The sequence below is a fragment of the Narcine bancroftii genome, chromosome 3 (genome assembly GCF_036971445.1).
Source record: "Narcine bancroftii isolate sNarBan1 chromosome 3, sNarBan1.hap1, whole genome shotgun sequence".
In the NCBI taxonomy this organism is placed as follows: domain Eukaryota; kingdom Metazoa; phylum Chordata; class Chondrichthyes; order Torpediniformes; family Narcinidae; genus Narcine; species Narcine bancroftii.
Window position 1 is genome coordinate 150,789,473 of NC_091471.1, and position 23,175 is coordinate 150,812,647.

At 41.6% G+C, this 23,175-nt stretch overlaps 1 long non-coding RNA gene across 1 annotated transcript in view; it reads right to left on the bottom strand.

Moving 5' to 3' along the window:
• Window positions 1–23,175, bottom strand: part of LOC138756260 (uncharacterized) — a 43,885-nt gene that overhangs the window by 1,512 nt on the left and 19,198 nt on the right. Inside the window, exons 2-3 of the long non-coding RNA XR_011352922.1 lie at window positions 3,809–3,859; window positions 25–119 (exon numbers count right to left, since the gene is read on the bottom strand). This is a non-coding gene — a long non-coding RNA (uncharacterized lncRNA). The remainder of the gene's footprint in view (window positions 1–24; window positions 120–3,808; window positions 3,860–23,175) is intronic.

Below are 23,175 nucleotides of genomic sequence, written 5' to 3' on the forward strand. Positions count from 1 at the left end.
GGCACACTCATTGGCCGACAGTACCTGGGGCTCCTCCCATAGGCTCCTGAATAAAGGTGATGGTCCCTCAGCCCCCTCCTCAGTTCGGAACAGTCTACCAGTATGGACGTGCCTTCATTCTATTACAAATAAAAACCTATCAGTTTTGCTCAACTTCAGTCTTTTGAGTAATTAATGGTGCATCAGCAAGCCTGCACATTTTATACTGTATGACTCCAAACACATAGAAATGTAGATTTCAAAAGTGGCTATTCATCCCTCTGAACACAAACTAGTTTCCTTTAAAAACAAATGCAGCCAGTCCCTCATTGGTTTATCATGAGGTAACAGTAAGCCAGAATGGGCTAAAATTTGTCTATCATTGAGAAAATGCTCAAAGCTAAGTTTGTGACAAAGCCACATCAATGAGAATTTTGTTCCTTTCACAACTCTCCGTCATTATGTTTAATTTTTTTTTCTCATGAATTTACTTATATAGTTCTTATTTCAAGACCAAATCTGTCTCTTCTATTGGGCAATTCAATCTGAATTTTAACAATGTGAGGTGGAGGGTGGAGAGGGGGTGGTGTGGGGGAAGATTTCCCCATTTTAATTTCCCCATTTCAGTCCTGGTTCTGATGAAAAATACTTATTTAAATTTACCTTGACACATTTTTGTACAAAACAATTTTGAAGTTATTTCAGCCATATTCAAGCTCAGTAATCTTCCCCCATTCTCTCTCTACCCCCCCCCACCCCCCGTCTCTTGCCTCACAATACATGACTTGTATTCCTTCACCTGACACTTTTTAAAAATTTTCTCTTGCCATTTGACTGGCACCTGCTAATCTGCTGCCTCCATTTCTCAACATATTCTTTCATCCTCCCTATGTGTCATCTTTCAGCCTTCCCTGGTTCACCGCTCCCCTCCTGGCCCCTGTCTAATGCCTTTCCCATCTCCCTGTCCTCATTACACTTGTTATCTCCTATCTTCTCTAAGTCCTAATGAAGGGTTCCAATGGAAAATGTTGACAATTCTTTTCCACCCTCTGAATTCCTCCAGCAGATTTTTTTTTTTTGTTACACACATAGTAGCCATCATTTCAAGACGATCACACAATATGTACACACCATATGAAATCTGTGAACATTTATGGATTTGTGTCATTTCATATTACCTCCCTGCATTAGTAACTAAACTAATAAATGACAGAAAACAAGTGAACTGAGAAGAATAATTACAATTGGGTGCTTCTAACTTTGAAACTGCTTAAAAGGATTGTGGAGTGAAGTCAAGCAGCCAGCAAACCAAGAGATGTTTCTACCAAGGGCTGTAATCAATGGAAGATTTCCATACACCCCTTCTCTGCAGCAAGACCTGCAGCAATCTCCTCACAAGTTGCTAAATTTTACTCCAAGTTCTAGACTGCTCAAATGCCTTGGAAAAAAACTACTTTGTCAATTGAGACAAGCAGATTTATCAAAATGTATTATTTCATTAACAAGAAAACCTCAAGGGCCAACTTGTCAAGTGGTGGAAAAATAAGCTTCTGAATCTGTTGCATTCCATAAACTAATTATAGCATTAACCCATCTACAAAATAACTCCTAACAACTCAGTTTGTTCTTTAAATCCAAAACTTGGCTTTTTTTTAATGAGTGGATGGTTCAATGACAAGAAGATAGAGGTTTGCAATATGGGGAAATTTAGATAAGGAGTGGTGAATAATAAAAAAAAATTCTGTTCAGGAAGAGGTTGTTATCTGGAATTCATGGCTTGTGCGAGTGGTGTAAAAGGAATCATATTGGGCATTCAACGAGGAATTGTATAGGTTCTTGAGATTGATTGATTTGTATGGCTGTGATGAATGTGGATTGACTGCATTGGTTTGTTTGAAACTTGTATTGATCCAATGGGTCAAGGAGCTTCATTCTCCATATCAATTCGATGATTCAGAGATAATGAGAAATGCCATTAACTATTTTCCTAAAATTAACAATATGGGTGCTTATTTTAATGCTGCTTTATTTTCCAATAATTTTACCAAATTAACCCAATATTTATAGCTGGATAGTGACTCAGGGTGAAAGATAAAAGTTTTAGAATCAGTAAATGAAACCAATAATGTAGTTGGCAACTAGCGAAAGCTCAGCTTGGGATAATAAGAGTATATCTAAGCACAGATGGTGTTCAGTCTAAACTAAGAGGATCTAGAGCATAAATTTACTACTGGGAAGCCCTGTGACTGCTTTAATAATTTTGCATTTTCAAACAGTATACTTAATTATAATCAGAAATGACACCCTGTGTTTTATTGCCTCTTTTCCAATGCCCACTTAAATGTTCATTTAAGATATGAGCTCAGCAGCTGATGCATCTGCCTCAATTTAATTCACATTCAAATAATTCAATGTTCATTGTACTGAAACACTGAGGTTCATTTTAATTGTATCCTCCCAAAGTAGATGTAGCCTAAAGGTGGCCTTGGATCATTTGTCATACTGTTCATGTAGGCACCCTAGCTAGCAGAAGTGTTGACATAGGCAGTCTGAACACCTGACTATGTCTGCTCAAGATTTTAGCATCTTCATCTTTTGTGAGGCCACTTTTAATACTAAAATTGAGGTCCTTTGATGGATCTTGGACTTTGTTGTTTTGAGGAGCAAGAACATGGTGAATGCATTCTAAAGACTTTTTATCTACACCCAAACTCCAACATGTAATATTAAAAATGATTTCAGCTCACTAATCCATGGTGCGCTCAACACCCCAAAAACAAATTTTCCTAACTTTCGAGAATCTTTGGAGACAAATAATTTATTTCTCTATCCAAATTAAAGTACTTGACCAGCATAGATCCACAAATTGACACCAATGAAAGCCAGGCTTGAAAATGACAGATGCATGAGGGTTCCTGTGCATTGAGCCATAAATCTCTCTCTAAACATCATTAAACCTACCACATCCTTAATATTTTTTTCAGCCATAAGCCTGGTACTGAATGTTAACTAACCATTTGTGCAACTGGGTTAGACACATACCTTTAAGATGTGGCTAGAAAAAAAAGTGTTAAGACTGATCTAAACTGCAAATTGAAAAAAAAAGTTGGCCTTCATTTTAAAGAAAGTATGTTTTACAATTTGTACAACATACAGTTATAGTCAAGTAAAACCAAGAAAAAGTCAAGTAAAATAATAAAAAAATAAATATTAAATAAATATTCTGTGTCAATTATTCAAAATAATGTAATAGGTAGGGTGGTTGAGACATATTAGAATTTCATAATGCAGCTAGATGAACAAGCAGTTCCCTGCTGCTTAGTGGTATTATTGGTATTTTCAGATCTCATAAATGTTATCATTTGGTGTAAATTATCAATTCTTACTCAGGATATTTTATTCTATCTTTTATTTGTATTGAACACGCCATTGGATGTCACAGTGGTAAATTTACTGTGGGAATTTTCTTTTTGGATATCTTTACTGTTATATTCCAGCATGGATTGCTGGCAGTGTGAGTAGCATACACTCTTTCATCTTGCACCAATACAGTGATGGATCGATGCAGTTTTTTGACAAACTAGCATCAGCATACAGTAAAAAAAACTGAAAATGGTTAAAGCATGCAGAACACTAGACATCTCCGAGGGGGAAAAAAGATGTGGTGGCATTCTGTGTGTTAATCTTCACCAGGATGAATGAACTTAGTGTGATTTTTTTTTCTCTAATTATTTTTATATTTTGGCTATTTTGACATCAATGGCTCTTCTGTAGTGAATAGTAAATTGTGAATATACTGAACTGTTTGTTTCATATAGTTTTCACTCACAGATAATCTCAGCTTTCCTCTCCAGTGCTTCGACCCACAATGAGGGCAAACCTGAAGATAAACCACAGAATTTTATGTGGGGTTTAAATATTATTTAGGCCTCAGGTTTTATTAAGGTGTCCCAATGGTCACCATAGTTTTTGGATTGAATTTACTTAACTGCTTGTATGTAAAACTTCAATGAATCACACACATGGAAATATTAATACTGATTCTGTTTTAACATTGGAAAGATTTGTATCAAAACCATTAATCAGTTCCTTGGATTATTTACAAATTCCTGCTATCCAATTAAGTTAATTTCTTTTTTTTTTATGAGAAAGAAAGTAGGGAGAACTGTTTAAAGGATCTTTCAGATTTATTGTCAGAGTTTCTGATGTCATACCAAACCTTTGAAAACTCCCATGGGTGCTAATATGCTTTCTTTACAATGCCATTAGTGTGGTGGGTCCAGGAAAGATCCTCTGAGATAATGATTCCCAAGAACTTAAATTTGCTCTCCCTCTTCTCCTCCGATTCCCCCCAACGATCACTTATCACTTATCACTGTTCCTTGGTTTTGCTGGCATAGAGTGCAAAGTTGTTGTTGGTGCACCATTTGGCCAATTTTTCAATCTCCCTCCTGTATGCTGACTTTTCACCACTTTTTTTAATACAACTCAATATTGTGCTATTATCAGTGAATTTTTAGATCGTGATGCTGTGGTACTGAGCCACATAATCATGGGTGTAAAGCAAGTAGAGCAGGGGGAACCCAGCTCTGTGATGCACCAGTGCTGATGGAGGCTATGGTGGAGTTGTTTTTACCAATCCTCACTGATTGTGTTCCGGAGATGAGGAAATCAATGATCCAATTATACAGTGGGATGTTGAGTCCAGTTGTTTGAGATTGCTGATCAGTTTTCAATGGATGATGGTGTTAAATGCTGAACTGTAGTCAATAAAGAGCATTATGATATATGTAGCATTGCTGTCCAGGTGTTCCAGGGCTTTTTATAGAGCCATTGAAATGGCATCCACTATAGAACTTTTGCTACGATAGGCAAATTGGAATGGATCCATGTCACCGCTCAGACAGGAGCTGATATGCTTCAACACCAGCCTTTCAAAACACCATCACTGATGATAAGGGTTCCACTGGTTGATAGTCATTTAGGCAGGTTACTGCACTCCTCTTGGGCACTGTATGATGGATGACTGTTTGAAACAGGTGGGTACCACACCCTGCTGGAGTGAGATGTTGAGGTTATTCATGAATATGTTGGTAAGTTGGACAGCACAGAGTTTTCATACTCAGCCAGGTCCTCTGTCCAGACTGTATGCTTTCCTCACTTTCACTCTCCTGAAGGTAACCTGCATGTCATCCTTGGATTCAGATGCAAGAAAATCATCAAGGGACATGGAAGTGCACAGTGGTGGGTCTTTCTTGTTCTCCTGCTTGATTCTCCTGGTTGAGTTAGTCGGGGAGTGAAGTTTGCTGTCTATGGCGATAGTTTTAATTCTGTACTGGCGAGTTGATGTTCAATGATGGGGAGAAGAAAGAAAGTAGTTTTCAGCTCTGTGAGTAAGCAGGCGTGGGTGAAAATTATTGAAGTTCAGATGTCTCAGACAAGCCAGGAATTCAATATGAAACCAAGTGCTTTTACTTCAAATTGATTTTTGAAATGGTTTCACACCCATTTCTCTAACATCGCTAGTGGAAGCAACAAAGAATAAATGAACATGGGGACTCAAGAAGACAAACAAAAACAGTGTTTTTGAACAATCAGAAAGGATAATTAAATGCCAGCCTTGTTGGTAACAACCACATTGTTAAAAGGTCACTATTAAAAGATAATAATCATGGGGAAAATGAGAGATAAAATGGTTAGGCACAAATGTGATTGATAACATTCAGCTTCCACATTAAATCTCTGTGTATTGTTTCTCAGAAATAATAGGAACGGAGAACATGAGGCTGTATTTATTGCTCTAAGGCAGTGGTTCTCAACATTTTTCTTTCCACTCACATACCACTTTAAGTATTCCCTATGCTATAGGTTCTCTGTGCTTAGTAAGGGATTGCTTAAGGTGATATGTGGTTGGAAAGAAAAATGTTTGAAAACCCTTGTTTTTATCATATCTAATTGATTTGTTTTGTGCTCAGTTTTATAACTCCAAAGGAAATGGGCCAATGACAATTTTTCTCAAGCAAAATATTTCAGTAATAATTGGGTCTAGAGCAGAGATTCTCAAACTTCCCACTCACATACCACCTTAAGCAATCCCTTATTAATCACAGAGCACCGATGGCATAGGGATTACTTAACGTGGTATGTGAGTGGAAAGAAAAAGGTTGACAACCACTGCTCTAAGGCTATTTTTTATAAAAATGTATATTTGGTGTTAGTGATGAATTATTTCTATATTTTATTTGTAGGCAACCATGCATTATTTGCAATATGCAGCCAATGACAGATCTTGCCTCTTCCTGGCACTTCTCTTTTCCAATCCTCCCTTCTCTTATTCCCTCTTTTTTCCTATTTGTCCGAGTTCCTCTACCCTTTTAAAGAAATTGGCAGCAAACATTTCCTGACACTAAGTGTGGTGGTTGTCTTAAACTATTGAGATTCTGTCCATTTAAAATATCAAAACTGAGCAAGATATCAAAACTGAGCAAGATATTAAGTTTTGTTAGGTTAGGGAACCAAAACAAATGGAAATACAAAGGAGAAATACAAATTTGAGTGTTGATGTAATTAAATAGTTCAATAGTCTCCACAGGCTATCATCTATATCAGTAGTTTTCAAACTGCCCCTAAATTCACATTCCACCTTAAGCAATCCCTATGCCATAAATGCTCTGTGGTTAGTAAGGGATTGCTTAAGGTGGGATATAAATGGAAAGAAAAAGGTTTGAAAACCACTGTTTTAATCATACCTAATTGACTCATTATGTACATGGTTTCATAACTCCAAAGGAAATGGGCCAATGACAATTTCTAGAGCAGTGGTTCTCAATGTTCCTTTCCCACTCACATAAGTAATCCCTTACTAATCACAGAGCACTTAATATGGAAAAGGGATTGCTTAAGGTGGAATGTGAGTTTGAGGGGGTCAGTATGAAAACCACTAATCTATAATCAGACTGAAGTTTTTCTTGTATCTTTTCAGCAAAAAAACAGTTTCCTCATGCCCAGAACATTGACAAATTCCTTGTTTCCACTGATGCTACCATAAAGGAGTTATCTCAACATTTATTTTTTTGTGCCTCAGCACATGAAATTTATCACAAGATTACTATGATCACAAGATAAAGGACCAGAAGTTTGGCATTTGGTCCATTGAGTCTGCTTCACAAATCTACACTGAACTAAACTATTCTCACTTCTTGTTCCAATTTCCTGCCTTTTCCCCATATCCCTTGATACCTTAATTAATTAGATACCTGACCATCTCACCTTTGAACTCTCCCAATATTGGGCCTCCAAAAATGCATGTGGCATCGTATTCCACAAATCAATGACCCTTTGGCTAAAGAAATTTTTCCTCATCTCAGTTTTTAATGGGTATCTTTATTATAAGACCATGCATTCTTGTCCTGATTTACCCATCAGGTGAAACATACTATTCACATCTACTCTGCCCAATCCTTTCAGATCTCCTGTCATTCTTATATATTCTAACCGATTTAGCCCAAGAGCCTCTAAATGTTCCTTATGTGTTAGCACCTGCATTCCAGGAATTCAAGTGTTTGGTGAGTAATGAGTGTAGCGAACAGGTTAAAAAGGCTGTGCAGAGGGACTACTCCAGTCTGCTCATACATTTGCATTCAGAGATGCAGTGAATACTTGGTGTGTAATGAGTGTTTGGAGGACAGTTTAAAATAGGTGCAGAGGCCAAAGGTTTAAGCTGAATGTTGAGTAGTTGGAAAATTGAGTTAATTGGCAGGGACCAATTAAAGAAGGGGTAGCTAAAAGAATGGTCCAGTGTATGAGTGATTATAGAGAAGGGGTAGAGCTTGAGGATTTAGCTCAAGAGGATTTGGCGAGTAGAGGATTTGGCGAGTAGAGGATTTGGCGAGTAGAGGATTTGGCGAGTAGAGGATTTGGCGAGTAGAGGATTTGGCGAGTAGAGGATTTGGCGAGTAGAGGATTTGGCGAGTAGAGGATTTGGCGAGTAGAGACTGAGAAGGAGCTTGCTTGGTACCAGAGAGGTAAGGCCAGGTGAGGTAGTTTAATCCTTAAATTAAATTTAAATAATAGAATTAGCTGGGGCAATAGATTACTCTGGTGGTGGGATGTGGGAAATCTGAAACAGTGTAGTTGTCCCAAATAACTACACATGCAAAAGATGCATTCAGCTGCAGCTCCTTACAGCCCAAGTTAGGGAACTGGAGCTGGATGAACTGTGGATTTTGAGGGAGGCAGAGGTAGTTGTAGACATGAGCTTCAGGGAGACAGTCTCCCTTAAAATTCAGGATGCAGGTAGCTGGGTGGCTGTGAGGAGAGGGAAGAGTCAGGCAGGATAAAGCACCCCTGTGGCTGTTCCCACCAACAATAGGTATACTATTTTGGATACTGTTGGTGAGGATGACCTACCAGGGACAAGTTGAGATGGTCATGTCTTTGGCACAGAGGCTTTTCCCCCACAACCCCCCACCCCAGGGCTCAGAGGAGAAGGGTGAAGAAGAGGAGAGCTATAGTAACTGGGAACTTGTTGGCTAGATTAATGGATAGAGGATTCTGTGAATGAGAATTTGGTTCCCAGATGGTATGCTACCTTGCAGGTGCCAGGGTAAGGGACGACTCTGATAGAAATCCTAGGATTCTGAAGAGGGAGAGTGAGCAGCTGTGTGCCGTGCCCCATGTGCGGATCAATGATCGATAGGAGTAAGGATGACATCTTGTAGAATGAATACAGGGAGTTAGGAAAGAAGTCAAGGGTGATAATCTCAGGATTGCTGCCTGTGCCGTGCACCAGAGAGGGTAGAAACAGATAGTTATGGCACATGAATGTGTGGCTGAAGAGTTGGTACAGGGGGCAGAAGTTCATATTTCTGGATCATTGGGATCTTTTTCTGTGGAAGGTTGGAATCCTACAAAAAGGATGGGCAGCACCTGAAGTGGAGGGGGACCCATGTCCTGGAAGGCAGGCTTTCTAAAACATTGGGGAGGGCTTAAACTAGTTTAGCAGGCGGTGGGAATCGGAATGTGAGTGCAGAAATTAGGGTAGAAGGGAATTGAAGAGTTAGTGTTGATAAAGAGAAAATTAAAAACCTCAAAAATAATGTGCAGCAAAGACAAAACAAGGATAATTAACCGTACAACAAAAAGTCAGCCGAGTACTGTGCTCAAATGCACGGTGCATTAGGAATAAAGTAAAAGACCTTGTTGGACAGATACATATTGAAAAATATGACATGTGACCATCACTAAAACTTGGCTTAATGATGAATGTGATTAGGAGCTGTATATCCAAGGATACACAATGTACAGGAAAGGGAGGTCGAGGAGGTGGTGTAGCCCTGATGGTCAGCAATGATATTAATTCACTAGAAAGAAGGGTCATAGGGTCAGATGGGATAGAATCTGTATGGATTGAATTAAGAAATAGCAAGGGAAAAAATACCCTATTGACAGTGGTATACAGGCCCCCATACAACAGCAGAAAGTAGACTATGAGTTACAGCTGAAAATAGAGAAAGTGTGACAGAAGGAAAATGTCAGTGATTATGGGGGATTTTAACATGAATGGAGATTGGGGAAAGTTAGGAAGGTATTGGATCGCAGGAGAGAGAGTTTGTAGAATGCCAAAGGGATGGATTTTTGGAACAGCTTGTTGATAAGCCCACCAGGGCATCAGCAGTTTTGGATTGGATGATGTATAATGAATCTGAGGTGATTAGGGAATTAAAGGAAATGGAACCCTTAGGAAGTAGTGATCATAACATGATTAAGATCAGTTTCAAATTTGAAAAGGCTGATATCAGATGCGTCAATATTTCAGTGGAACAAAGAAAATTACAAAGCTATGAGAGAGGAACTTCTGCAAGTTGACTGGAAAAGTTAGCTAGATGGAGGGACGGCAGAGCAGAACTAGATGATATTTCAACAAGAAATCAAGTAAGTACAGGAAAGATAAAATCCAAGAAAAAAAGAAAAGTATGAATTGGAAAATGGCACAAATGTGGGTAAAAAAGAGAGTACGGCGAAAATAAAAGCAAAAGGGAGGGCATACAAGGAAGCAAAAAATTAGTGGAAAACAGAGGAGTGGAAAACTTTTAAATAGTTACAGAAATAGACAAAGAAGGTCATTAGGAAAGGAAATAAAAGAAATTATGAAAGTAAGTTGGAAAATAACATACAAAAGAAGACTGTATTTTTTAAAGTATATTAAAAAGTAAAAGAGAAATGTGGGTAAATATACAACCAATTTGAAAATAATGCTGGAGAAATTATTATGGGTAGCAAAGAGATGGCAGAGGAACTAAATGAGTATTTTGTGTTAGTCTTCAATGAGAAAGATGATAGCAATATACCCGATAATCAGATCTCAGAGATAGAAGTAATTACAGTCAGGACTACTAGAGAGACTGTGCTTAGTAAACTTCTTCTTTGGCTTGGCTTCGCGGACGAAGATTTATGGACGGGGTAAAAGTCCACGTCAGCTGCAGGCTCGTTTGTGGCTGACAAGTCCGATGCGGGACAGGCAGACACGGTTGCAGCGGCTGCAGGGGAAAATTGGTTGGTTGGGGTTGGGTGTTGGGTTTTTCCTCCTTTGCCTTTTGTCAGTGAGGTGGGCTCTGCGGTCTTCTTCAAAGGAGGTTGCTGCCCGCCAAACTGTGAGGCGCCAAGATGCACGGTTTGAGGCGATATCAGCCCACTGGCGGTGGTCAATGTGGCAGGCACCAAGAGATTTCTTTAGGCAGTCCTTGTACCTCTTCTTTGGTGCACCTCTGTCACGGTGGCCAGTGGAGAGCTCGCCATATAACACGATCTTGGGAAGGCGATGGTCCTCCATTCTGGAGACGTGACCCACCCAGCGCAGCTGGATCTTCAGCAGCGTGGACTCGATGCTGTCGACCTCTGTCATCTCGAGTACTTCGACGTTAGGGATGAAAGCGCTCCAATGAATGTTGAGGATGGAGCGGAGACAACGCTGGTGGAAGCGTTCTAGGAGCCGTAGGTGATGCCGGTAGAGGACCCATGATTCGGAGCCGAACAGGAGTGTGGGTATGACAACGGCTCTGTATACGCTTATCTTTGTGAGGTTTTTCAGTTGGTTGTTTTTCCAGACTCTTTTGTGTAGTCTTCCAAAGGCGCTATTTGCCTTGGCGAGTCTGTTGTCTATCTCATTGTCGATCCTTGCATCTGATGAAATGGTGCAGCCGAGATAGGTAAACTGGTTGACCGTTTTGAGTTTTGTGTGCCCGATGGAGATGTGGGGGGGCTGGTAGTCATGGTGGGGAGCTGGCTGATGGAGGACTTAATGTACTGAAAATGGGTAAGTCTCCCAGACCAGATGAGTTGCACCCACAGCTTCTGAAGGAGGTGGCTTTGGAGATTGTGGAGGCATTGGAAATGATTTTCCAGAAATCAATAGACTCTGGCATGGTTCCAGAGAATTGGTAAGTTTCAAATGTAGTGTGATGAATGTCTGCCAAGCTGCCTGTCTCCCCTCTGGCAAGCTTAAAAGGGTACCTTTTGGAGTCACTAATGGTGTGTCAGTGTTTCAGAGGGAAATTGATGAGATTGTTAGGACGTATGAGTTACAGGGTACGTTTCTCTATCTGGATAATGTCACTATCTGTGGGAGAACACAGGCTGAGCACGACAACAACTTAAAGAACTTTTTAGTAACAGCTAAAGAACAACCTTCCAACAGCAAAAATGTATATTTCCTTACTGTAATTGACTAATATTCCAGGTTTCTCTTTGCGATACCCTCCCCTGACATCTCGTCAGTGTCTGTCATCGAGTCACTTGACAGAATTTTCAGCATTTTTGGGTTTCCCAATTACATTCATACCGATAGAGGCTCAGCATTCATGAGTGCTGAACTGCAGTGAGCCCTGCTACAAAAGGGGAGTGTCCTTAACAGTAGAGATAATGTACAGCCAAGGCTTGCCAGAGGGGAGACGGGCAGTTTGGCAGACATTCACCACATGTAGTTCCGCTGTTTAAGAAAGGAGGGAGGCAGAAAAAAGGAAATTATAGGAATATTACTCTGATGTCGGTTGTTTGGAAGTTATTGGAGTCAATCCTCAAAGATGAGGTAACATTGCATGAGATCCAAGCCAGCATGGGTTCATAAAGGGAAGATCATGCCTGACCAACCCATTGGAATCCTTTGAGGAAATTTCAGGTAGGATGGACGTGGGAGAGGCTGTGGATGTGGCATATTTAGATTTTCCAAAAGGCTTCGATAAGGTGCTGTATAAGAGGCTGCTTAAAAAATATGAACCCATGGAATTACAGGAAAGATATTAGATTGGGTGGAACATTAGCTGACAAGCAGCAAACAAAGGTGGCAAATAAAAGGATTGTGTTCTGGTTGGTTGCCAGTTCCACAGGGATTGGTGCTGGGGCTGTTTCTTTTTACAATGTTTATTGGTGATTTAGATTATAACTGGATGGATTTGTGGCCAAGTTTGCAGATGACACAAAGATAAGTGGTGGAGTAGGACGTGTTGAAGAAACCGAAAGGTTGCAGAGAGACTTGGACAGTTTGGAAGAGTAGACAAAGAAATGGCAAATGAGATACAATGTTGAGAAATGTATGGTTGTACATTTTGGAAGAGGAAATAAACAGGCAGATTATTATTTGGATGGGTAGAAAATTCAAAATTTGAAAGTGCAAAGGGACTGGGGGAGGATGCAGCAAAACCTAAAAGTTAACCATCAGGTTGAATCGGCAATAAAAAAAAAAGAATGCTAATATTGGCATTGATTTCAAGAGGAATAGAATACAAGAGTAAATAATGTTGATGAGGCTCTTGGGGGAATTGATGAGACTGTGGTGGCTCACCACAAGGCAGGCGAACCAGCCCCGCTTGTAAGCCACGCGGTGGGGCAGCCAGCCAAAATGGCGCTGTTGGTGGTTTTCCTTCCTTTCAGCTCGTGCTCAGAAACCACGCTTGGGGACCACGTGACGCCTAGGTGATGTCAGCGCCCTCCAGTGCGGTTCGCAGCCAGGTCTGGGCTGGGAGTATAAGTGCAGCCCAGCAGCCTGCAATAAACTAGTCTACTCACTGAGCTCAACCCGTGTGTTATTGCAGCAGCAGTGTAGCCACTGCTACAATTGGTGACCCCGACTGGTTCAAACGTCTTTGAACCCATCATGAACGAGCCTGGGATCAGCGCTATAGCTGTAAAGCTGCCTGAATTCTGGGTTCAGGAGCCAGTGACCTGGTTTGGCCATGCGGAGGCCCAGTTTCATCTCCGCCAGATTTCGTCCGACACGACAAACAAAATTCTACCATGTGGTCGCTGCCCTGGACTAGGCCACTGCCAGACGTGTGCTGCATCTTGTTCAGCACCCACCCACCAAGGACAAGTACGAGACCATCAAGCATGTGCTTACCGGGTCTTTCGGACTATCCAGACACCAGCGTGCCACTCAGGTGCTGTACATTCATGCCCTGGTGGACAGTTCCTCGATGGAACTGATGGACAAGATGCTCACACTCATGGGTGAGCACACCAACTGCCCACTTTTCGAGCTCATCTTCCTCGAACATATGCCCGGGAACATCCACCCACTGCTGGTTCAGGAGAGCTTCACTGACATGAGGAAGGTTGCCCAGAAGGCCCAAGAGCTATGGCTCATACAATTCTCGGAAGGCTCAGTGGTTCAGCAGGTCATGTGGCATGGGCACGGGCATGACCATGCCAAGCCCACCCCTAGCACTGCGGTAGAGCATCCGGTCCCTGCAGGGGCCCCAAAGAGCATAACCAAGGCCGCAGCATCTGCTTCAGGCATCTGCTTTTACCACCAGCGCTGGGGAGCCAAGGCCCAGAAGAGTTGTCAGCCCTGCTCGTTGCAGGGAAATGACCAGGCTGAGTGCTGTTAATGGCTGTGGTGTCTGGCCAAGGACATAGCCTTCTCTACCTGTGGGACTCAGTCAGCGGCCTGCAGTTCCTCATTGACACTGGAGCTTAAATCAGCGACATCCCGGCCATGGCCATTGAATCCAGGAACCGACCTCGTTGACCTCCCCGCCATGCGGCCAATGCAATGACAATCTGGATGTATGGAGACAAGACAGTCCACTTCCAGATCGGCCAATGGAATTTTGTGTGGAGGTTCACCATCTCATCCCTCCCGACTGCCATCCTGGGTGCAGACTTCCTCCCCACACACTGGCTTCTGGTGGACATTCGAGGACGCCCGTACCTTTCAGGCTGTTCGTCTCGACGACGCTCACTCTGAGCAACTGCAGATGGACACGATCAGCACACACAGAGATAAGTTCCATCAGATCCTGGATGAGTTCCAGACACTCCTCAACCCATAGTTCTCCGCTGCCTCACCGTGCCATGGGGTGTTCCACCACATCCCCACCCAGGGCCTGCCGGTTCATGCCAAGGCATGCCAGTTCCCACCTGACATGCTCCAGATAGCTCCTGTTGGAGCTGGGGATCATTCGGCGGTCCGACAGCCCATGGGCCTCACCCCTCCACCTGGTCCCGAAAGCCTCCGGCAGCTGGTGTCCTTGTGGAGACTATCGACAGCTCAACGAGGCAACCGTTTCTGACCCTTACCCCATCCCTCACATCCAGGACTTTATGACCAACCTGCAAGGCACGAGGGTCTTCTCCAAGGTTGACCTGGTGCACAAATATCACCAGATCCCGATACACCCTGAGGACATAACCAAAACAGCCATCATCACCCCATTTGGTTTGTTTGAATTCCTGCGAATGCTGTTTGGGCTCAAGAATGCTGCTCAGACCTTCCAGAGCCTCATGGACTATGTGGGCAGGGACTTGGGTTTTGTCTTTATTTATTTGGACGACATCTCATTGCCAGAAAGGACCGGGTACAACACAAGGCCCACCTGTGTGCCCTTTTCTTCCAGCTGGCCAACTTCGGCCTTACCATCAACCCGGCCAAGTGTCAGTTCAGGACAGAGTCCATGCAGTTCCTAGGCCATACCATCACGGCCAAAGGAGCCACGCCTGCCGCAGCAAAGGTCACCTCTATCAGGGAGTTCCCACACCCAGACAGCCTCAATGAGCTGCAGGAGTGCGCGGGTATGGTCAACTTTTACAACCGCTTCATCCCGGGAGCTGCGCATATCATGCAGCCGCTGTTCGCCCTCATCGCAGCCAAGCAGACGCTCACTTGGAACCCAGAAGCCTGCACCACATTCGAGGCCACCAAGGACGACCTGGCAAAGGCTGCCATGCTCGCCCACCCACACACTGACCTGCATATGGCACTCTTGGTCGATACCTCTGCCACAGCCATCAGTGCTATCCTGGAGCAGCAGGTGAATGGATATTGGAAACCACTGGCATTGTGCAGCTGCCTGCTTTGCCCGCCAGAATGCAAGTATAGCGCCTTCGACCGTGAGTTACTGGGCATGTAGCTGGCAGTGTGGCATTTCTGCTATTTTTGGAGGGGAGGACTTTTACCATTTTCACAGACCACAAACCTTTCTCCCAGGTTCTTGCGATGGCAAAATATCCCTGGTTGGCCCACCAGCAGCGACACCTCTCCTTTGTGTTGGAGTTTACCACTAATATTCGGCACAAGGCGGGGAAGGATTATGTGGTTGCCGATGTACTGTCGCGACCGGCCATCTGTGTGCTGATTCCAGGCCTCTACTTTGACCAGCTCGCCTGGGACAAGGAAGATGATGAGGAGACGAGGGCCTTCAAGACCACTATCAGCGGCCTGCGGTTCTAATACCTCCTGACTCCGAGTGGCGAAGGCATCATCCTGTGTGATATCTCCTTGTGCACCCTGCAGCCAGTGATTCCCCAGCAGTGGCGCAAGCAGGTCTTCCATCACATCCATGACATTTCACATCCATCCATCAGGTCCAAGATCCGGATGATGGCAGAACGGTTCGTATGGCATGGGCTGCGGAAGCAGATCGCAGGCTAGGCCAGAACATGCACCCATTGCCAGACGTCCAAGGAGCACAGGCACACCAGGGTGCCCATACAGGAATTCAAGGATGTCCAGGAACGGTTCAGCAACATTCACGTGGACATCGTTGGGCCCTGGGGCAACAGTTACCTGTTTACAGTGGTGGACCACACCACTCGCTGGCCTGAGGCGATCCCGATACCAGAGCCCTGTTGCGTGGTTGGGTCATCAGTTCAGCATCCCAGCTCACCACACCAGCGATCGAGGCGCCCAGTTCACATCTGTGCTCTGGGCACAGCTCGCCAACAGGTTGGGGATACAGCTATACTGCACCAAGGCCTACCACCCGCAGGCCAATGGACTGGTCAAATGTCTGTACCGCCACCTTAAGTCGGCACTCATTGCCCGCCTCACTGATCCCAACTGGACGGACGAACTGCCTTGGGTGCTCCTGGTCATCCGCTGGTCATCCAAGGAAGATCTGCAGGTGTCATCAGCTGAGCTGGTCTACAGTGCGCCACTGGCACTACCTGGTAAGTTCGTCAATGCACCTCACAATCCTCAGCGGTCATCGTATGAACTACTTCCTCACCTCAAGGCATGCTTGGACTCCTTTGAACCCCCACTACCACCCAGGCATGGCACCCGCCCGACTCACATTCCTGACGAGCTGCTTTCCATGGAGTTTGTTTTCGTTTGGCAGGGCCTGACCGCGGCACCTCTGCAGTGACCGTACGAGGGGCCGTACAGGGTTATACAGCATTCCGGCTTGACATTCATGCTGGACTTGGGTGGCAGGCATGAGCTGTTTACCATGGACAGGGTGAAGCCAGTGCACCTCGATCCCATTGAGCCTGTGGTCATTGCCCAGCCCAAGAAGCGAGGCCACCCAGCAAAAAAAGACATTAGCGCTGGTTCTGAGGGTGGGGGGGGATCTGTGTGGCGGCTCACCACAAGGCAGGCAAACCAGACCAGCTTATAAGCCACGCAGCAGGGCAGCCGGTCAAAATGGCACCGTTGGGGGTTTCCCTTCCTTCCAGCTCTGGGCTCAGAAACCCAAGCTTGGGGACCACATGATGCCCAGGTGATGTCAGCGCCCTCCAGCACAGTTCTCAGCCAGGTCCGGGCTGGGAGTATAAGTGTAACACGCAGCCTGCAATAAACTAGTCTACTCACTGAGCTCAACCCATCTAGTTGTGTGTGTTATTGCTGGAGCACTGTAGCTGCCGCTACAAGACCTCATTTGGAGAACTGTGTGGAGTTTTGGGCCCCTGATCTTCGAGGGATGAAATGATGTTGGAAAGATTTGAGAAGATTTACCAGGATTGAGTTACATTGAAGGGCGTTAAACCACTTTTTGGAGAATAATTCTCTAACACATGAAAGCTCTTTGGTGCCATGCTGCTCTTTGTTATCTACGTCCAAATCAAATCTATTATTTTGACCTGATTTCATCTTTCTATTATATTTTAGTAGCTTCCAGCTACTGAAGTTTAAATAATGTTTTGGTTATTTTGAAAGCAGGCAGCTGTCCACCTTCTCTGCACTTATCCAGTACCTCATCTTCAACTATGCCTATCACTGTGCCTCTGTCTTTGGTTCCAAATATTTCTTTTTGTCCATGAAATGACAGAATAACTGACAGTCTCTTGCTGTCTTGACTGAATGTAGCTCTTGGTTTAATGTTGCTATCAATCAGCATGCACACAGTTAAAGAAAAAAGAGACAGAGGGATGCACATACACTTTATAATCCCTTCTCTTAAGCGTCCTTGACTGACTTCTGTGAGGAAGCACTAATTTATCAACTGTTCAAACCACAATGCAGTCAACCTGCTTTCAGCATCAATACAAAGTGGGATCAAGGTGATAAAAGTTCAAAAAGTTAACCTATTTTGCAAGCTGAATGTTTTGATGAATAAGTTAATATTACACTTTCTGGCCAAATTTAAAGAATCTGTATTTGCAAAACATTTAAACCATGAGATCACCATTCATCACCATGCACACTTGGGAATTTTTTATTGTGAGAACACTTCATAATATTTGAATAAGTATTGCTGTCGACAAATAGACATTTCATTTCTGGATCTGTAACAGATCATTAGATCATAAGATATAGGAGAAGAAGGACAACGAGATAGACAACAGACTCGCCATGGCAAATAGCGCCTTTGGAAGACTACACAAAAGAGTCTGGAAAAACAACCAACTGAAAAACCTCACAAAGATTAGCGTATACAGAGCCGTTGTCATACCCACACTCCTGTTCGGCTCCGAATCATGGGTCCTCTACCGGCATCACCTACGGCTCCTAGAATGCTTCAATCAGCGTTGTCTCCGCTCCGTCCTCAACATTCATTGGAGCGACTTCATCACCAACATTGAAGTACTCGAGATGGCAGAGGCCGACAGTATCGAATCCATGCTGCTGAAGATCCAACTGCGCTGGGTAGCTCACGTCTCCAGAATGGAGGACCATCGCCTTCCCAAGATCATGTTATATGACGAGCTCTCCACTGGCCACCAAGACAGAGGTGCACCAAAGAAGAGGTACAAGGACAGCCTAAAGAAATCTCTTGGTGCCTGCCACATTGACCACCGGCAGTGGGCTGATATCGCCTCAAACCTTGCATCTTGGCGCCTCACAGTTCAGTGGGAAGCAACCTCCTTTGAAGAAGACCCCAGAGCCCACCTCACTGACAAAAGACAAAGGAGGAAAAACCCAACACCCAACCCAACCAACCAATTTTCCCTTGCAACCGCTGCAACTGTGTCTGCCTGTCCCGCATCGGACTTGTCAGCCACAAATGAGCCTGCAGCTGACGTGGTCATTACCCCTCCATTAATCTTCATCCGTGAAGCAAAGCCAAAGAAGAATAGAGAAGAATTAGGCCACTTGGCCCATTGAGTCTACTCCACCATTTCATCTTGAGCTAATCCATTCAACCCCACTCCCCTTTCTTTCTCCATAACCCTTGATTATTCAGATAGCTATCAATCTCTGCCTTAAATACACCCAAAGACTTGGCCTCCTCAGAAGCTGAGGTAGCAAATTCTACAGGTTCACCACTGTCTGGCTAAGGAGATTCCTCCGCATCACTGTTTATAATGGACACCCTTAATTCCTGAAGTTGTGCCCTTTTGTCTTGGACCCCCCACCATGGGAATGTGGTGAGGAATGCTGAGGGTCATGTGACCTCTCCAACTGGAACTTGGTCAGATTGTGGATTTTGACCTCTCAAGCAATCTGAGATCGGAAGTGACTTCATCTGCCAATCAAGGGTTAGATCTACCAACCTGTGAGGCTTATGTGTGATTGACTCTTGCAGCTGATGTGCGATTGCTCCTCTGGAGGTCGATCAATTTTTGGTCTGTTCATCAGCGAGGCTGATGTGTTGTCCAACCAGGTCACCTGAACATGGCATTGAAAAGCCACACATAGCGCCAGCTCATCATCTTTTACTGCTGCCTCAAGACCATCACTAAAGTCCAGGTTACAGGCCATGGGCCCATCCCGGATACTGAGCTGTGGTAGATGCTGGAAACAAGTTCATTTTGATATCGTTATTAGCTGTCATTAACTTACTGGTTATTAGTGTGCTATGTCTATGTGTGGATGAGTATTATGTGTTTAATCCTTTCATTCCCTATCGGGATTTGAGAAAGTTTAGCAGTGATTTATTTGCACCTGATGTGTAGTTATTTTTATATGCGAATGTGAGGCCATTTTTGTGAATTTCCCACTTTTGTTCATAACACGTGTCCAGCCTTGATTCTCATTGAACCTGTCAAACCTGGGGCATGCCACATGATGACGTGGAATTAGACTGTGAATCCCTTCTTTCACTGAAGAAAGTTTAAATGTAGAAGGAAAAGTTGTTGGAGAATCCAATAAGCAACACAAGATGTCACCAAAGAAAGAAAAAAAACAGCTGTAACTCCACAAGAAATTGAACAAGAAAAAGAGACAGATAAAAAAAAGAGAGGCCTACCTTGAAGAAGGAACCTGGAGCTATCTGGAAGGTAGGAGTCCATGAAGAAAAGCCTGGAGCTGGAGAGACCTTAGATACTGCTGTGCAAGGTCTCCCCCGACAATGGCCATCTGCTACGGGAGAAGAAGTGACTCCTTGTGCATGTGCCGAGCACATTAAACAAAATGGAGCCAATTTAAAAAAAAGCCCCAGAAGCTCCCAGCTCCAGTGATCAGGATGAAGACCAAAAAGAACAGGAATTACATTTAGAACAAGAAGCTATGACTAAAAAGAAAAAGAAAAAAATGAAATAGACTTGTATATTTACAGCTGAAATGAAAAAAATATATATATGGAAAGTTTTCAACAATCTTTGGTGCAATTAACAGTAGAAGTTTAAAAAGTGTAATGAGAGTATAGTTGAAAATAGGAATTTTGCAAAGAAGGTGGAAAGAACAATGCTGCAAGTAGATAAAAATATGTGGAAGAAACTGTTAAAGGAAATTAATTTGAAATTTAAAATGTTAAAAACAAAAATTTCAAGATGAAGCGGCTGCAACAAAAGATCAACTAACTCAAAAAAAATTGACATTTTAGAAAATTTTAGTAGAAGAAATAATATAAAAATTGTTGAACTTAAAGGCAATGAAGATCAAGATATGAAGAAGTTTTTGTAATGTTGGATTCTGCAATCCTTGGGGGTAACTGAATTTCAAGGAAATATTGAGATTGAAAGAGCTCCGGGCATTACAGCTCAAGCCACAAGATCAAAATCCACGTCCGACATTGGTTAAATTGCTTTGCTATGAAGTGAGAGAAGAGATTGTGGAACTGACAGCTAAACAAGTGAAAGAAAGATGATCACCGTTAATTTATAATGGAAATAAGATAATCTTTTACTCTGATATAAGTTTTGATTTGTTGAAAAAGAGAAAAAATTCAATGCTGTTAAAAAGGTATCTGGCAGTATTGAAAGTTTTTGTTTCAGACGGGAAAAATGTTTTTTTTAATGGAACCCAATGAGGCATAGGTGTTTACAGATTCATTGCCTGAGAAAGATCGAAAAGAAGTGAGTAACCTTTGAAATGAGAAATAATACAGAATGATTATAGCTGATAATATAGAGAATGAAAAAAGTATTTTTAAAATAATTTGAGAGAGTCATTATTAGGGAGGAAAGTTTTAACTTGAAGGATCTATAAATGTTAAAAAATTGTAAATGGTTAAGATTAGACAGATCTAACGCAACAAGGGACAGTAAAATAATTTGAGAGATTTGGGAGTGAAGGACTAACTTATACAGAGTCATGAGTGCTGGTGTGGTCTTGACCTAAATTCATATTGATCAGTATTTTAAAGATGTATTTTCAATAATGTGCACCTTTGGGGGGTGGGGGGAGATTCTATCTTTTACTGGTTTTCCTTTTTCTCAAAATATCTAAATATATCAAGGATATTAAGAAATATAATATTAGTGTTGTAAAAATGAGAAGGATGGGAATGGGAAGATGGATGGTTATTAGATTTAGTAAAGCTATCTTATGGTTGGAAAACTAAATTTTAATAGTATTAATATTAATTGATACAGAATCAAATAAAGTGAAAAAAAATTATCGGTGTATATCAAAAAGGCAAAAATAGACACCTCTTTTTTTATCAGAAACACATGTGATAGAAAAATAACATGAACAATTCAAAAAGATACTGGGTAAGAACAGTAATAACATCCTCATTTAATTCAAAACCTAGAGGTACAGCAATATTGATAAATAAAAACTTACTAGTGAAAATACTGGACACAATTGTAGATGTAGCATAATTGTATATGTTAAATTGTCAGTTATTTGGAACAATGGACTTTAATGAGTATAGCCACCCAATATAGATGATGGTAAATTTGCACAAGATATCTTTATGCAATTATCAAATGCTAAGGGAAAATTGTATGAGGAGGAGATTATGTAATAATTAATTAATACAATTTTTCAATATTATCAATTAAAATAATTTAAAAAATAGAAATTGGGAATAGATTTGAGACTCGTAAGAAAGTCAAATTGAATATATAATAACAGATATATTTATTATTTAAAAAATATTCTTAATATGTAAATAAAATTGCAAAAAAAACTAAAAGAAAACAAAGATTTATATAAATCAAAATTACAATGGGAGAAAGATTTAAATATATTAATCCAAGAGGAAATGTGGTCAAAATTGTCAAGAGAGTGTTGAAAATACAGTTAAATATAATTTTCTTTATCAGTTATATTATACTCACACATAAATTGACTAGATTTAATTCTAATTATCCGCATAAGTGTTTTCGATATAACAAGTAAATATGTCAGGTGATAAAGTGATGAAAAATAAAATAGCTAAAATAAATGAAAGCAATGACGTTTGTGGATATTAGGAGAAGAATTCACCCAAGTGAAATATTTTTTTAAATTGTTTTGGCTTAAAACATATTCACGAATAGATATGTGTTAATTTCTGCACAACTTTAATTTAGAGTGCAAAAGGATGAGTATCAAGCACAAGTTCTATCTGATCATTCACCTTTAATTTTGTCAATTTTATTGGAAGAAGAACAAAATATAGGTTATAGGTGGAGATTAAATACAACATTGCTGAAGAAGAAAAATGTTTTACAACTTTATGATACAACAGAGAATTGTTTTCTTGAAAGTAACAATCATTCAGTCATGAATAATTTTATAATATGGGATTCAATGAAGGAACGTCCAAGAGGTCAAATAATGTTATACTTCAAAAGTAAAGAGGGAATATATAAAAGAGGTGGATCAGTTGGAAAAGGAAATAATGAAATTAGAGAAAGGAAATACAAGTGCAAAAAATTAGGAGAAAATAATATTGTGAGAATAAAAAAATAAGATTTAATACAAACTTACAGAACAGAGAGAGATATAATGAGATCATGATAAAAATATTATGAACTAGATGAAGGAGCTCATAAATTACCAGCATGGCAATTAAAAGCAGAGCAAGGTTCTAGATCAATAATTGCTACTAAGAAAAATACTGGTCAAATTACTTATAAAACACAAGAAATAAATGAGCATTTTAAGGAAATTTATGCCAAACTTTATCAATCAGAAACTTTGAATAATAAAATAGAAGAATATTTGCAACAAATTAAATTGCCTATGTTAGATGAAGATGAAAACTTAGAATTATCTAATACTTTTTTTCTGAAATAGAAGTAGGAGACCTTAATGTCATTATAGAATAATAAATACCAGGTGAAGATGGTTTTCCACCAGAATTTTATAAAGAATTTAAGGAATTA